The 14562-nt window shown below is 43.3% G+C and overlaps 1 protein-coding gene across 2 annotated transcripts in view; it reads right to left on the bottom strand.

The window, feature by feature from the left end:
* Nucleotides 1-4956, bottom strand: part of nr1h3 (nuclear receptor subfamily 1 group H member 3) — a 57265-nt gene extending 52309 nt beyond the window's left edge. Inside the window, exon 1 of one of the 2 annotated variants that reach the window (XM_008105037.3) lies at nucleotides 4807-4956. The gene's annotated coding sequence lies outside the window, so the exon portion shown is untranslated. Of the gene's footprint in view, nucleotides 1-4671 lie in introns of both variants that reach the window. The other variant, XM_062967987.1, reaches the window with a different exon arrangement.
* Nucleotides 4957-14562: the final 9606 nt, after the last annotated feature.

Genomic DNA, 14562 nt, shown 5'->3' with positions numbered 1-14562 from the left:
CTGATAGATCCAGAACTAGAAACCACAGAAACCCCTTCCCCAGCACCAAAGGAACGATGCATTTCCCACACCCACCCAGCAGTACATAGAAAACCTTAGAGAGAGAAACTAGTGACCTGCAGACTAAAGAGATAATTGTCAAAGAATCTTCATCCTTTAAGAAGTCAAGGAAGAACTTAGGAGATGTGGATTGGAAGTCAACCCCATGTCACTTTCAGTCTTTGTTGGGTCAAGCTGACTATTTAGACCTGTCCTTCATGTTGTAATCACTGACTATTATTGCTGTTTTGTCTGCTTTATTGTCTTGCCTTGGACATTACCACATGGGAATGGACGAGAAGAGCTATAGAGACAACCACTGACTTCTTCGTTGTTTCCAAATAAGAACCCACAGTCTTAAGAAACATAAGTGAGTATAGATGCTGGAAAAAGAGGTAGCTTTTTGCGGGGAATGATTTTCCCCTTCAGATTATTGAACGCCAAGCTGGATATATGAATGTTGATGAATTGGAAGACCACAAGGGGTTCTCTGACCCTTAATGGCAATACCAGAATCATGTATCTAAGGGGAAAACCAGAATCAATTCTGAAAATAGCCGGTATACAAGGAATACATGGGTGTCCAGTCCAGGAGAAATGGGTCCTACTGACTTTGGTAGGAAACAAACATTTCCAAGCAGCAAAATTTTTTATCTTGGGGTTGTTGTTTTTTTACATTAGAATAAAAGCATAGCCACAAATGAGACCACAGGTCACTGGTGAGGAAGTTCAAGCCCCAAGACCAAATGTTGGATCTTCATAAAGCCGTCTGGGTTTCATCAGATTGTCACAGCTCTTCCCCATGACACCATTGTTTCTTAGTTTTGTTGGCCCTCCTATTAAAACCATGAAATTATTTTCTGGAGCCAAAGTTATAGTCAGTAAAAACTTCAAGCTAAATTATGCATGTCCTACACTTTTGCAGTTACTTTAAGGAAGTTACATTAACCCGACAACTGGATCATTCAGGTTGCCTTTGCCTGGCTCCATGCTACAGGGGTAGCTCCACAAGCTACCCCTGTAAATATGGACATTTCATGGATTTTTCTAATGCCTCTTTAAACCATCAAAGCCTTTTAGAGACAAGAACTAAACCCTAGTAGCATCTTCATAGTGACTCCCCACTATTGCAATATCTACTATCTTTCTAACTTCGATATTAAACTTCTTGGCTTAAATATTAATTTCTTCTGCCATAATTCTAAGTGCACTTTTACTCTTGCTGTTGATGACAGCGAGGCCGGAACGACAACAGCTAACCAATATTTTCATCACAGGGGAGAGATTTGGTCACAGAATGAAGCGCAGAAGATGATTTTCCTGAAAGACATCCAGGCAGGGGCGGTTCAACCGTTAGGCAAACTACACGGTTGCTGAAGGCGCCATGAGTCAGAAGGGTGCAGCTTGCCTCCCTCCCCCTCCCTGGCTCCCCCTTCTTTGCGCCCTCCGACCTCCTCCCCCTCCACAGAAGTCATTGCCGCTGAGAGGAGCAGGAGGAGGAGGCGGAATAGGCGGAAGCGGCGGGGACAAAGCAGCGGAAGGAGAGGAAGGCCTGGGCCACAGCGCCCTCCGCCCAGGTGTGACATTTCTCTCCTTCCGCGGCCTGGCCTGGCCTGCCTCTGCACTCTGGCCTTCACCCTCGAGGCCAGGTCTCTGGGCTGCCTGGCCATGTTCCAGGAGCTTTCTCTCCTGACGGTTAACCCACACCTATGGCAGGCATCCTCAGAGGTTGTGAGGTTTGTTGGAAGCTAGGTAAGTTGGGTTTATATATATCTGTGGAAAGTCCAGGGTGGGAGAAAGAGCTCTTGTCTGTTTGAGGCTAGTGTGAATGTTGCAGTTGGCCAGCTTGATTAGCATTTAATGGCCTTGCAGATTCAAAGCCTGGCTGCTTCCTCCCTGGGGGCATTCTTGGTTGAGAGGTGTTAGCTGGCCCTGATTGTTTCCTGTCTGGATTTCCCCTGTTTTCAGAGTGTTGTTCTTTATTTACTGTCCTGATTTTGGGGTTTTTTAAATACCAGGGGACAGATTCCCCTTCGGTGGCCTTTTAATTCCTATGATTCCTAAAGACCCTCAGTGCTCTTCCACACAGCCATATAACCCAGAATATCAAAGCAGAATAACCCACAATATCTGCTTTGAACTGGGTTATCTGAGTCAACACTGCCCTATATGCCAATACAATGTTTGGTGCTAAATTCGCAAATATAGTAATTCCTACTTACCATGTATTGAACTGCTTTTTCTGTTGATTTGTTGTAAAACATGATGTTTTGGTGCTTAATTTGTAAAATCATAATGTAATTTGATGTTTAATAGGCTTTTCCTTAATCCCTCCTTATTATCTAACATTTTCGCTTATCCAACGCTTTTATTTTTCAGTGATTGGTTTGGGGGGGGGGGGCTGTTAGGTCCTTGCCATCTTTGTTTTTGATGATGCCCATTTTTGCCTGAAATTTACCTCGGATGTTTCTAATTTTCCCCACTAAATTCTGCCACTTGTCCTCAACCAGCCGGTCACCCCTTTCCGCAGCTGCGCAGCATCACCAAAACGCTGTGTTACCAGCCATGCCCCCGTTGTTGGAAACAAGTGGTTGAGGAAGCAAGCGGCAGAATTTAGTGGGGAAGGAGTTGCAAAGCTCCTTCATCGCTATAGTAAGTGTCTAGATTTGAATGGTGACTACATGAGATGTGGTATTTGGGTGTGGCTTTCAACTGCGTATGGTAAATGTTTTCTCCTATACTTTGTTCATTTTTAATTCCAAAACATAATGTACTTTCTGGATAACCCTCATATATCTCCAACCATAATTTTGCTATCTATATCTATCTATATCCATCTGTCTATCTATATCTTATCTATCTTATCTATGTCTATCTATATCTATCTATATCTATCTATCTATATATCTATATCTATATATCTTATCTATATCTATATCTATATTCATAGCTATATTCATAATAAAAGTGAAAACCCATATGTGTGTGTGTGGCACAGGTGTCTGCTCACACAGACAGACTCTGGCCCCCACAAATGGACTATAGTTCCCAGTGCTGAGGAGCCACCAAGTCACACTTTTCCACTGACATTGCAGTTACAGCGAGCTCCATGAACATGTATCCCAACCCCTGCCAAGGTCCTTCCCAAACACTACGGCCCACCACCCAAGGCATGCTTTACATTTGGGGACCATTTCATCCTAGATTTTGGATTTTTCTCCACCACAGGCCGGCATCCCAGGTTTCTCCATTGTGTGAAATTTGCATGACCTCGCCTACTGCCCTTCCCTTTCAAATCTGTCTGCAGAACAAACACAGCAGAGCAGGAGTTTGGGGAACTGACTCCACATGGTGGAAGTTGTAGTTCACCCTGCATCAAATTCTCCTACTGGGGAATTTAGAGGAGTTGGAGTTCACCTACACCCAGAACACTATGAACCCAAAAATGATGGCTCTGGACCAAACTTGCCATGCATACCTGATATGCCCAGATTTGAATTCTGGTGGGCTTTGAGGGGAATTGGCCTGGACATTTAGGAGTAGTAGGTACTGGGATTTATAGTTTACCTGCAATGAATGAGCACTTCGAACCCCACCAATGATGGAACAGGACGAAACTTGGCACACAGAGCCCCCATAACCAATAGAACATATTGGACAAGTTTGGGGAAAAGGGAGTTGTAGTTCACCTGCATCCAGAGACACTGGCCCACACCAACAATAGACCGGGACCAAACTTCACACAGAGAAGCCGCATGACTAACTGAACATACTGCAGGGATTTGTGGGAATGGGCCTTGATTCTGGGAGTTGTAGTTCACCCACATCCAAAGAGCACTGAACCCAGCCAACGACGGATCTGGACCACACTTGGTACACAGACCCAAAATGGCCAACTTTGAATACTGGCAGGGTTTGGGGAGGATTCTGGGAATTGTAGTCCACCCACTCCAAACAGAATACATAACATTCAAAAACAAATCATGCCTTTTTCAAATAACCCGGGCATCGCCGGGTCCCCAAGCTAGTTACATATAAAGAACATCATCAGCACAGAGTGCATTTTACACTGTAGAATTAATGCAAAGTGACACCCCTTTAACTGCCATGGCTCAAGGCTATGGAATCCCAGGAGCTGTAGTTTAGTCATGTCTACCGGAGTCTGGTGTCTCACCAAACCACAGTTTCCAGGGATTCCATAGCATTGACTTGGCAGTTCAAGTGGTGTCAGACTCCATTCATTCTTCAATATAGAAGATGCACCAATCAAGGGCCACGAACGGGCTCCTCCCCCCTTCCTCATTCACACGTGTGCATCACCCTCAGTGCCAGCAGGTGGGGTTTACCTCGATGTTCTCCCGGGTTGCCACTACACGGTGCAATTAACGCAGTTTGGCCCCACTTTAACTGCCATGGCTGAATGCTATGCAATCTGGAGAGTTGCAATTTAATGAGGTTCCAGCACTCTTTGACAGTGAAGCCTCAACACCTTGCGAAACCAAACTCCCAAGATTCCATGGCAGTCAAAGCGATATCAAACTGAATTAATTGTACAGTGTAGATGCAGTGCGAGACACTGAAGGCAAGAAGATAGCAGACGCTCGTTTCCAACAAAGGACAGAAAGTAGTTACCCGCGGAAAGCTGGGAGGGGAGGGGCGATTCGGTCCGACAGGCAGCAAACCCGCTTCGTCTCGTTCGGTGTAGACGGCGCGGGCTCTTTGGCAAAGCTGCGGGAAGGGGGGAAAGGGATCCAGGGCAGCGCTTACCGCTCCTGCTCAGTGTTTACTTCTGGTCTTGGGAAGGGGAGAGGAGAGGAGGAGAAAGTGCGGGGATGGCTCAGGCGAGTGAGTGACAGTGATGTAACGCGAGCAACAGCAGCCTTGGAGTCACATGCCTGAACTTTCCCCAACTCCACCCCACTCGCCTTCCCCGATTTCTACATCCTGGCAGCGTGGCCGGCATGACAACCCATAAACAAGAACTACGCATGCGCACCCTCAGGCAGTCATTTGGGGAGGGGGGCAGCAGCATCATCCCGCATCCCTGATAGGCCCATTGCCAGGACACCTGCTGCTTTGCTCAGGGTGCATCCACACTGCAGAATCAATGCAGTTTGACACCACTGATAACTGTAGTGGCTCAATATTGTGTGATCCTGGGAGTTGTCGTTTGGAGAGGCACCAGGACCCTTGCCTCACTTAGCCCACTGTGTCCATGGGCCGCCAAATCTTCGTGACCTCATGGAGCAGCCCACGCCAGAGCTCCCTGTCGGCCGTTGCCACCCCCAGCTCCTTCAAGGTCAAGCCAGTCACTTCAAGGACACCATCCATCCATCCATCCATCTTGCCCTTGATCGGCCCCTCTTCCTTTTTCCTTCCATTTTCTCCAGCATCATTATCTTCTCCAAGCTTTCCTGTCTTCTCATGATGTGGCCAAAGTACTTCATCTTTGCCTCTAATATCCTTCCCTCCAGTGAGCAGTTGGGCATTATTTCCTGGTTGAACTGGTTGAATCTTCTAGCGGTCCAAGGTACTCTTCGAATTTTCCTCCAGCACCAAAGTTCAAATGCGTCTATCTTCCTTCGCTCAGCCTTCCTTATGGTCCAGCTCTCTCAACCATAAGTTACTACAGGGAATACCATTGCTTGAACTATGCAGACCTTCGTTGACAGTGTGATGTCTCTGCTTTTCACTATTTTATCAAGGTTGGCCATTGGTCTTCTCCCAAGAAGTAAACATTTTCTGATTTCTTGGCTGCAGTCTGCGTCTGCAGTAATCTTCGCACCTAGAAATACAAAGTCTCCATGTTTGCTTCCTCTATTTGCCAGTTATCTCTCAGTCTGGTTGCCATTATGATGTTTTGCTTTGTTTTGATATTTAACTGCAACACAGCTTTTGCACTTTCTTCTTTCACCTTGGTGATAAGGCTCCTCAGCTCTTCCTCACTTTCAGCCATCAGAGTGGTATCATCTAAGGCATATCTAAGGTTGTTAATGTTTCTTCCAGCAATTTGAACTCCAGCCTTGGATTCATCAAACCCCGCACGTTGCATAATGTGTTCTGCATACAAGTTGAATAGGTAGGGTGAAAGTATACAGCCCTGCCGTACTCCTTGAATCTCCTTGAATCTTGAACCAGTCTGTTGTTCCTTGGTCTGTTCTTACTGTGGCTACTTGGTCTTAATGCAGATTCCTCAGGAGACAGACAAGGTGACTTGGTATCCCCATACCACCAAGAACTTGGTACAATTTATTATGATCCACACAGCCAAAGGCTTTAGAATAGTCAATAAAACACAAATAGATGTTTTCCTGAATCTCCCTGCCTTCCTCCATTATCCAGCAGATATTGGCAATTTGGTCTCTGGTTCCTCTGCCTTTTCTGAACCCAGCTTGTACATCTGGCAACTCTCTCTCCATGTATTGCTGGAGTCTGCCTTGCAGGATCTTGAGCATTACTTTACTGGCTTGGGAAATAAGTGCCAGTGTATGAAAGTTTGAGCATTCTTTAATGTTTCCCTTTTTTGGTATGGGGATATAAATAGATTTTTTCCAATCTGATGGCCATTCTTGTGTTTTCCATATTTGCTGCCAAATACCTATTTTATATACCTATATATATATCCTTTTTATATACCTATTATATACCTATTTTATATACCTCATATAAATTTATCAGGCCAAAAGTGGTTGCAACTGGAAAAAGCCATGGTATGGAAACACGGGCATGAGCAAACTTCGGCCCTCCAGGTGTTTTGGACTTCAATTCCCATAATTCCTAACAGCTGATAGGCTTTTAGGAATTGTGGGAGTTGAAGCCCAAAACACCTGGAGGGGTGAAATTTGCCCATGCCTGCTATAGAATGAAGAAGCCTCTCCTCAGACTTGAATAACTTGCGATTATGGGACATGAAGGGAAATATTTCACATTAGTGAAGGTAGCAATGAAAGTAGCAGTTCAAGCAGGTTTAACTAAGAGAGCAGCATATGATATTCTCCTCCACCAAAGCAAGTATCTCCTAAGCAAGAGGTGGACAGCTGCATTGTGTTGGGGGGAGCGTTTATTTCACCATTAACAGAGGTCATTTTGTGATGCCACAATGAAACCAAAAGTGAAATGAGGCCACTTTGGGTTTTGCTTTCAAGTGATGAAGAACAACGTAAGGAGCTGAATATCTTTAGCTTGGTCATTTGATAGCCATCACTAAATATTTGAAGGGATGTCATGTAGAAGATGGAGCAAGCTTGTTTCCTGCTCTTATGAAGATTCAAATTACAAGGAAGGCTATTCTACTTAAAACGTTGGAAATAACTCATTTATTATAAGAATTTAGCAATGGAATAGACTGCCTTAGGAGATGCTAGAGCAGGCATGGGCAAATAAAACAAAGCTTAAGTGGCTGAGGGGGAAAAGGAAGGGTCCTGAGGCTGTTAGGAATGTGGGAGTTGAAGTCCAAAATGCCTGGAGAGCCCAAGTCTGCCCATGCCTGTGCTAGAGAGAGACTCCCCTTTATTAGATGTTGTTAAACAGTGATTGGATGGTTATCTCTCAGGCATATTCTAATTGTGTATTCCTGGATGGCAGGGGATTGGACTAGATGACCCTTGTCATTTGTTCTATCTCAACGATGCTATGTTGGGCTTTTGACTGGGGAAGCAAAGGAGTTGTGTTTTGGGGCAGCTTTGAGTGGTTTTATTTTACCGTTGTGGGGTTGAAAATTGTTCTGGGAGTTTGGGGAGTGCTTTTCCTGCATGGCAGGGGGTTGGACTTGAAGATGATCCATGTGGTCCCTTCCAACACTATTATTCTCTGATTCTATAATTCTTGGAGTAGGGACCTTCAGATGACACAAAGAAAACAGCCCGAGATCACATGTGTCCAATCAGTTGGACTTTCCCCAACCCTGTCCTAAGTACAATGGCATAGATACCTGCACACCTACCTCTCCTGGCCCACTGTCAATGAGCTAGCCATTCTTATTATCCTTATACCATGTATACTATTACATTACTATTTCCTCTGATTCTGCTTGTCTTTTCACATCTTGTCCCCTCTCATTTTACTACAATTTGATCCCTCAAAGCCATGAATAATAATAGCTAAACCTCCTGATTCCAGTTTCCATGTAAGCTTTGATAATTAACTTTTTTTGTGGAGAAAAGATTGGGTATAAATATGTTTTTAATAATAGGAAATGCTACCAGAGTAACCTCCTATTGCGAGAACACAAAGCATGCCCAACCCTCCAATCTCATTATATTGGTTTGGAAAGGCTCCCTGAACTGTGGCATGTAAATCTCTAATAAAACTGTTAAGGGGTGGGTGGTTTTTTCCAGCTTTTGTGATCATTCACCTCTGTACATTACTCTTCGTTTTATTTCTTCTTTACATGAAACATCCTATTTCCTTCTGTGGTCCTTCCTGCTACTTCCTGGTAGAAGTCTGTCATTTTCACACCAGATGAACAAATTGTACCTTAGAGGATAGATGCAACTTCAAACTAGTGGATCCCAAAGACCTTGGAAATTAAAAGACCTTCTAAATTAAAAAAAAAAAGTCGGAGGAGAATGGGATGGAAAATCATTCCAAACTCTTCCAGACTGTCCCTAAAATATAACAGTTACAATCATTCTACCTCACAACTCCTATCTGAAATCAAAACTGGAAGTAACATCCAGTCACTTCTGGGTCACCAGAGACATATCACTGTGTCATGCTGGGAGGAAGTCTTGCTGGATCAGACCAAAGGCATAGACCAGTCCAACATCCTATTTCCACTGTTGCCAATTAAAACCCCAGAAATAGAACATGAGGTCAATAGATTCCTCCTGCTTTGGCAGTCCCCTGCAGCTGGACTACAGAGGAATAGTCCTGGCAGTCATGTAGAAGAGGCATCACTAGCAACCATTGACACTGTTATGCTCCACAAATTGATCTAATTCCTGTGTGGGAGCCATTTCCTCAAGATTAGATCTTTTCCTAAAGCTCCCCCATGTGGAATTCTCATATCTGCTGCACACTAAGTTGATGAATTGAACGATCCGTGGTCACAAATTCTCTCTCCTGGGCAACTGCACTAAGCTCAGACTTCAACAATGTATATTTTAACTTTTCTTTTAATTATTTTCCCTTGCCTTATCAATCACTTTACGCTTCCAAACTCTAAACCACATTTCGCATTTACTTTGCAAATGACTTTTGCTTAGTACCCCAAATACATTATTTTCATCCTTCCATGCTGAGAACTTCCCATTAGCTGTTATCTGTTTTCAGCTCAGGATGGGCACAAGACCTGACAAAGAATCACAAAATATTAGATTTGGAAGAGACCATAAGGGCCATCCAGTCCAACCCCTTGCCCTGCAGGAACATAGAATCAAAACACTCCTACTAGATGGCCCTCAAGCCTCTGCTTAAAAACCTCCAGAGAAGGGGACTCCGCCACGTTATGAGGCAATATATTCCATTTCCGAACAGCTCTTATCATCAGGTAAGATGCGAGCACAACATTCTTCCGAATGAAGCAGAAAGTGTTGGAGGATCGGGACATCTGTAGGGACACCAAGGTGCTTGTTTATAAAGCTACTAGCTGTGCCTGGCCACGCATTGCTGTGGCTTATGAGAATCATTTGTTGGCCAGGTGGAATAGCCTTGCAGCCTCAAAGCCTGGCTGTTTTCTTCTTATGTGAATCCTTGTTTAGTGAGCTGGAATACAATGGAATAGGCTTGCTGCTTGGAAGGCTGGGTACTTGTATTCTAGGGGAATGGTTTTTTGGGCAATTTGAGTTGCACTGAATAGCCTCGCTGCTTCAAAGCCTGACCGCTTTCTATATAGGGGCATCCTTCCTTGGGCAGGTTGAATGGGACCGAGTAGCCTCGTGGCTTCAAAACCTGAGGGTTTTCTATCTAGGGGAAATTTTGGTTGGCCAGGTTGAACAGCACTGAATAGCCTTGCTGCTTGCAAGCCTGGCCGCTTTCTACCTTGTGGAATTCCTGGTTGGCCAGGTTGAATAGTAATGAATAGTCTCATTGCAGCAAGTATGAATGCTGCAATTAGCCACCTTGATTAGCATTTAATGGTCTTGCAGCTTCAAAGCTTACCTGCTTCCTGCCTGGGGGAATCCTTTGTTGGGAGGTGTTAGCTGGCCCTGGTTGTTTCCTTTCTGGAATTTCCCTGTTTTCATAGTGTTGCTCTTTATTTACTGTCCTGATTTTAGAGATTTTATTGTTCTGTATTATTATACCACAGTAATTATTATATATTATATTTATAATCTTATATTATCTGCTTAGAACTGGATTATATGAGGCCCCTTCTACACGGCTGTATAAAATCCACACTGAACTGGATTATATGGCAGTGTGGACTCCAGATAATCCAGTTCAAAGCAGATACTGTGGATTATCCTGCCTTGGCATTCTGGGTTATATAGGTGTGTGGAAGGGCCTTGAGTCTACACTGCCATATAATCCAGTTCAATTTAAATAATCTGAGCTCCATTGTTGCTGAGTGGATTGCTAGGAGACGAAGTGGGCAGGGCATACCCTTCTAACTGGCATTTAGGGGGGGAAACAGCTTTTCCTCTTCCTCTAATTTGGAGGACATAGATTGGATGACTATGTCTTTTGTGGCCAAATTTGGTGTGATTTGGTTCAGTGGTTTTGTTGTTTACTCCATGGGAAAAATGCATGTTACATTTTTATATATATAGATTGTCCTCCCAGCCCTGTTATGTGCCTGCGAAATGTGGATGGTCTACAGACATCACACTCAACTCCTGGAACGATTCCATCAGTGTTACCTCCAAAAAATCCTGCAAATCTCTTGGGAAGACAGGCAGACAAATATCATCATGCTGGAAAAAGCAAAGACCACCAGCATTGAAGCAATGCTAATTCACCATCAACTCCACTGGACTGGCCACGTTATCCGAATGCCCAATCACTGTCTCCCAAAGCAGTTACTATACTCCCAACTCAAGAATGTACTATACTTACTATGCTCCCAACTCAAGAATTTTGGTGGACAGGAAAAGTGGTCAACTTGGTTGCAGTTTTAAAGATCTATATAAGAATTTGTACTCAGAAGCCTTTAGTGAGAGGATTTGTCAAAAATAAACATGCAGTATATAATGTTTACTGGGCACATACCATCCTTCCTCTGAAAGGTAATGTACAGCTCCTGGTATGCCTTGGTGGTCTCCCATCCAAGTACTAACCAGGGATGGCCCTGCTTGGCTTCAAACATCAAACAGGATCTCATACCTTAGGGGAATTGAGAAACAGACAAAAAAAGAAAACCCTGAGTATTCCTTGCCCAAAAAAAATCCTATGAAATTCATGATGTCACCATAATTTGACAGATGAGTGGAAAGCATGTATACACATACATTCCATCCGCATACTAACACCCTCAAAAGTCTACAAACTTTGTAAGCCAGAATGTTTATTTTAATGCTAGACATTATTCTAGATGCTTGCTAATATTCTTTTTAATAGAGTTTTCACCAATTTATCCAGAAAGGTGTTAAGCTAGCTGCCCTGCCATTTCCTGCACTTCCCCTCCCCATAAAATTTTATGAGGTGTGGTAGAGAAACCAATCTCAAGAGAAAGTTGCATATTGTTGTTAGAAGACTATTGGTTTCTATCAGAGCTATCCAAGAACGTGAAAGAGGATATCATTCATTTGTTAATATTGATTTTGTCATCCAAGCATCATCTCTTGACACTACTGTTTGCCTCAGTCTCTATTTCCAAGATTGTTATTGAGGCATGGGCTCCTAGTCTGGATCTTCTACACTGAAGAAAAGCTTGAAGCCACCATTCAATCTTCCCATAATGTCCTCATATTATTTTATTACATATCTGACTTCCTCACCTAATGATCCAATTGCCTCCCTAGTTTCTGGTGTAAACAAGGTCCATCCTGGCTATAATTTTTGTAATATTCTCCTCTTATAATGACATACCGGTATTTACCACCATTGTGATTTCTGTTGCTATATGAATATTAGTACCCTTTCTTTCTGATTTCATTCTTGGTGCAAGCTTCTTCTCATTTGGGCAAGACTTCACTTTCATTCTCATTTACCATGTCGGCATTGTTTTTAACTTTTCTTTATTTATGTTGGTTTATGTTACCAAGGAGCCCCTGATGGTGTAGTGGATTAAACCGCTGAGCTGCTAAACTTGCGGACCGAAAGGTCAGCGGTTCGAATCCAGGGAGCGGGGTTAGCTCCCGCTGCTAGCCCCAGCTTCTGCCAACCTAGCAGTTCGAAAACATGCAAATGTGAGTAGTTCAATAGGTACTGCTTCAGCGGGAAGGTAACGAGCTCCATGCAGTCATGCTGGCCACATGACCTTGGAGGTGTCTACAAACAACACAGGCTCTTCAGCATAGAAATGGATGAGCACCAACCCCCAGAGTCAGACACAACTAGACTTAATGTCCGGGGAAAATCTTTACCTTTACTATGTTATGTGTATCTTAATACTGGTATATGCATTTTAATAATATTTCATAATAGGCAGGTAACAAATACATGATTATCATTATTACCTTTTAAAGGAATTACAGGGGGACAGCTATGGTTTGAGCATTGGATTATGACTCTGAAGACTAGAGTTTGAAATCCAGCTCTGCCATGAAAACCAGTTGGTGACCTTGGGCAGGTTCGCTCTCTCGGCTTCAGAGGAAAGCAATGGCAAACCCCTTCTGAACAAATCTCTGCTGGATAGCTCCCTGTTGTCCTTTTATTTGAGTAGGCTTTTTAAAGCAGACAATTTTTAAGAAGGAATCAAGGGGAACTCCTTCTTATGCTTTAATAATTTTTAAAAGTTTGTTTAATGCAGTTTTAATTTACTTGTTTAAATAATTGTAGGCTTAATTCTCTTTTGTATTAATATTGTAGCAGGTATTAAATTACATTGTTTTTAATGTCGTGAACCACTTTGGGTCTCAGTCAAGATAGAAAAGAAGTCATCAATCATCATCATCATCATCTTACAAAAAAACAACCTGAGGGTGCTGTGTTTTATGTAGTTTGAGTTTTAAAAAAAATGTTCTATCAGTTTTAAATATGTATTTTAATACTTTTGTATTTAATTCCATTTTATTAGAATTAAATTTAATATTAGCTGTTTCAGAAAGAGAAAGCAGGATATAAGTATATAATAATAATAGCAAGAACAACAACCCTGTGATATGGTCCCATAAGGCAGAAATGACTTAAATGCACACAACAACATACAGAAATGGGCAAACTTGGCCCTCCAGGTATTTTAGATTTCAGTTCCCACAATTCCTATCAGCCTATTGGCTGGGTTGCTATGAGTTTACCAGGCTGTATGGCCATGTTCCAGAAGCATTCTCTCCTGACGTTTCACCCACATATCGGGCAGGCATCCTCAGAGGTTGTCTGTTGGAAACTAGGCAAGTGGGGTTCATATATCTGTGGAATGGCCAAGGTGGGAGAAAGAACTCTTGTCTGTTGGAGACAAGTGTGAATGTTGCAATTAATCACATTGATTAGCAGTGAATAGCCTTTCAGCTTCAAGGTCTGGCTGATTCCTGCCTGGGGGAATCCTTTGTTGGAAGGTGTTAGCTGGCCTCAATTGATTCACGTCTGGAATTCCCCTGTTTTCTGAATGTTGTTCTTTATTTACTGTCCTAACTTTAGAGTTTTTAAATACCGATAGGCAGATTTTGTTCATTTTCATGGTTTCCTCCTTTCTGAATTGTCCACACAATTCTTAACAGCCACATAATGAGAAGATAGGAAAGCTTGGAGATACTGAGGAAAATGAAAGGAAAAAGGAAAAGGGGCCGACCAAGTGCAAGGTGGATGGATGGTATCCTTGAAATGACTGGCTTGATCTTGAAGGAGCTGGAGGTGGCCATGGCCAACAGGGAACTCTGGTGTGGGCTGGTCCATGGGGTCACAAAGAGTCGGAAGTGACCAAACAAATAAACAAACAAACAAAAAGTGTGATGGTTTCTGCAGGAAGCAGCCAGGCTTTGAAGCCGCAAGGCTATTCAATGCTAATCAAGCTGGGTAATTGCAACATTCACACTTGCCTCAGGCAAACAAGAGTTCTTTCTCCCACCCTGGATATTATTCCACAGATATATAAACCAGAGCCCTCGGTGGCACAGCGGGTTGAACAGCTGAGCTGCTGAACTTGCTGACCAAAAAGACAGCGGCTTGAATCTGGGGAGCGGAGTGAGCTCCCGCTGTTAACAGGTCTGTAGCCAAGAAGGGGGGGGGGGGGGTAAGGGGTTCAACCCCCCTCCCCGAGATTTTTCAGGTTTGTTTAAAAAAAAACTTGGTTTACTCATGAATTTTAACTGGTTAGCTATATCCCCCTGAGTGTCCACTGAAGTTTATCTGTCTTGAGTGTCCACTGACGTTTATCGATGGAGCCTGATTTCTAAATTAAGATTCTCTAAAAATAAGTTTCAAACTTCCGCCCAAAAAAATTTCTGGCTATGGTCCTGGCTGTTATCCCCAGCTTCTGCCAAC

The sequence above is a fragment of the Anolis carolinensis genome, chromosome 1, assembly GCF_035594765.1.
Source record: "Anolis carolinensis isolate JA03-04 chromosome 1, rAnoCar3.1.pri, whole genome shotgun sequence".
Lineage (NCBI taxonomy): Eukaryota > Metazoa > Chordata > Lepidosauria > Squamata > Dactyloidae > Anolis > Anolis carolinensis.
The sequence above is the reverse complement of the archived record's forward strand: the minus strand, read 5'-3'. Positions and strand labels throughout refer to the sequence as shown.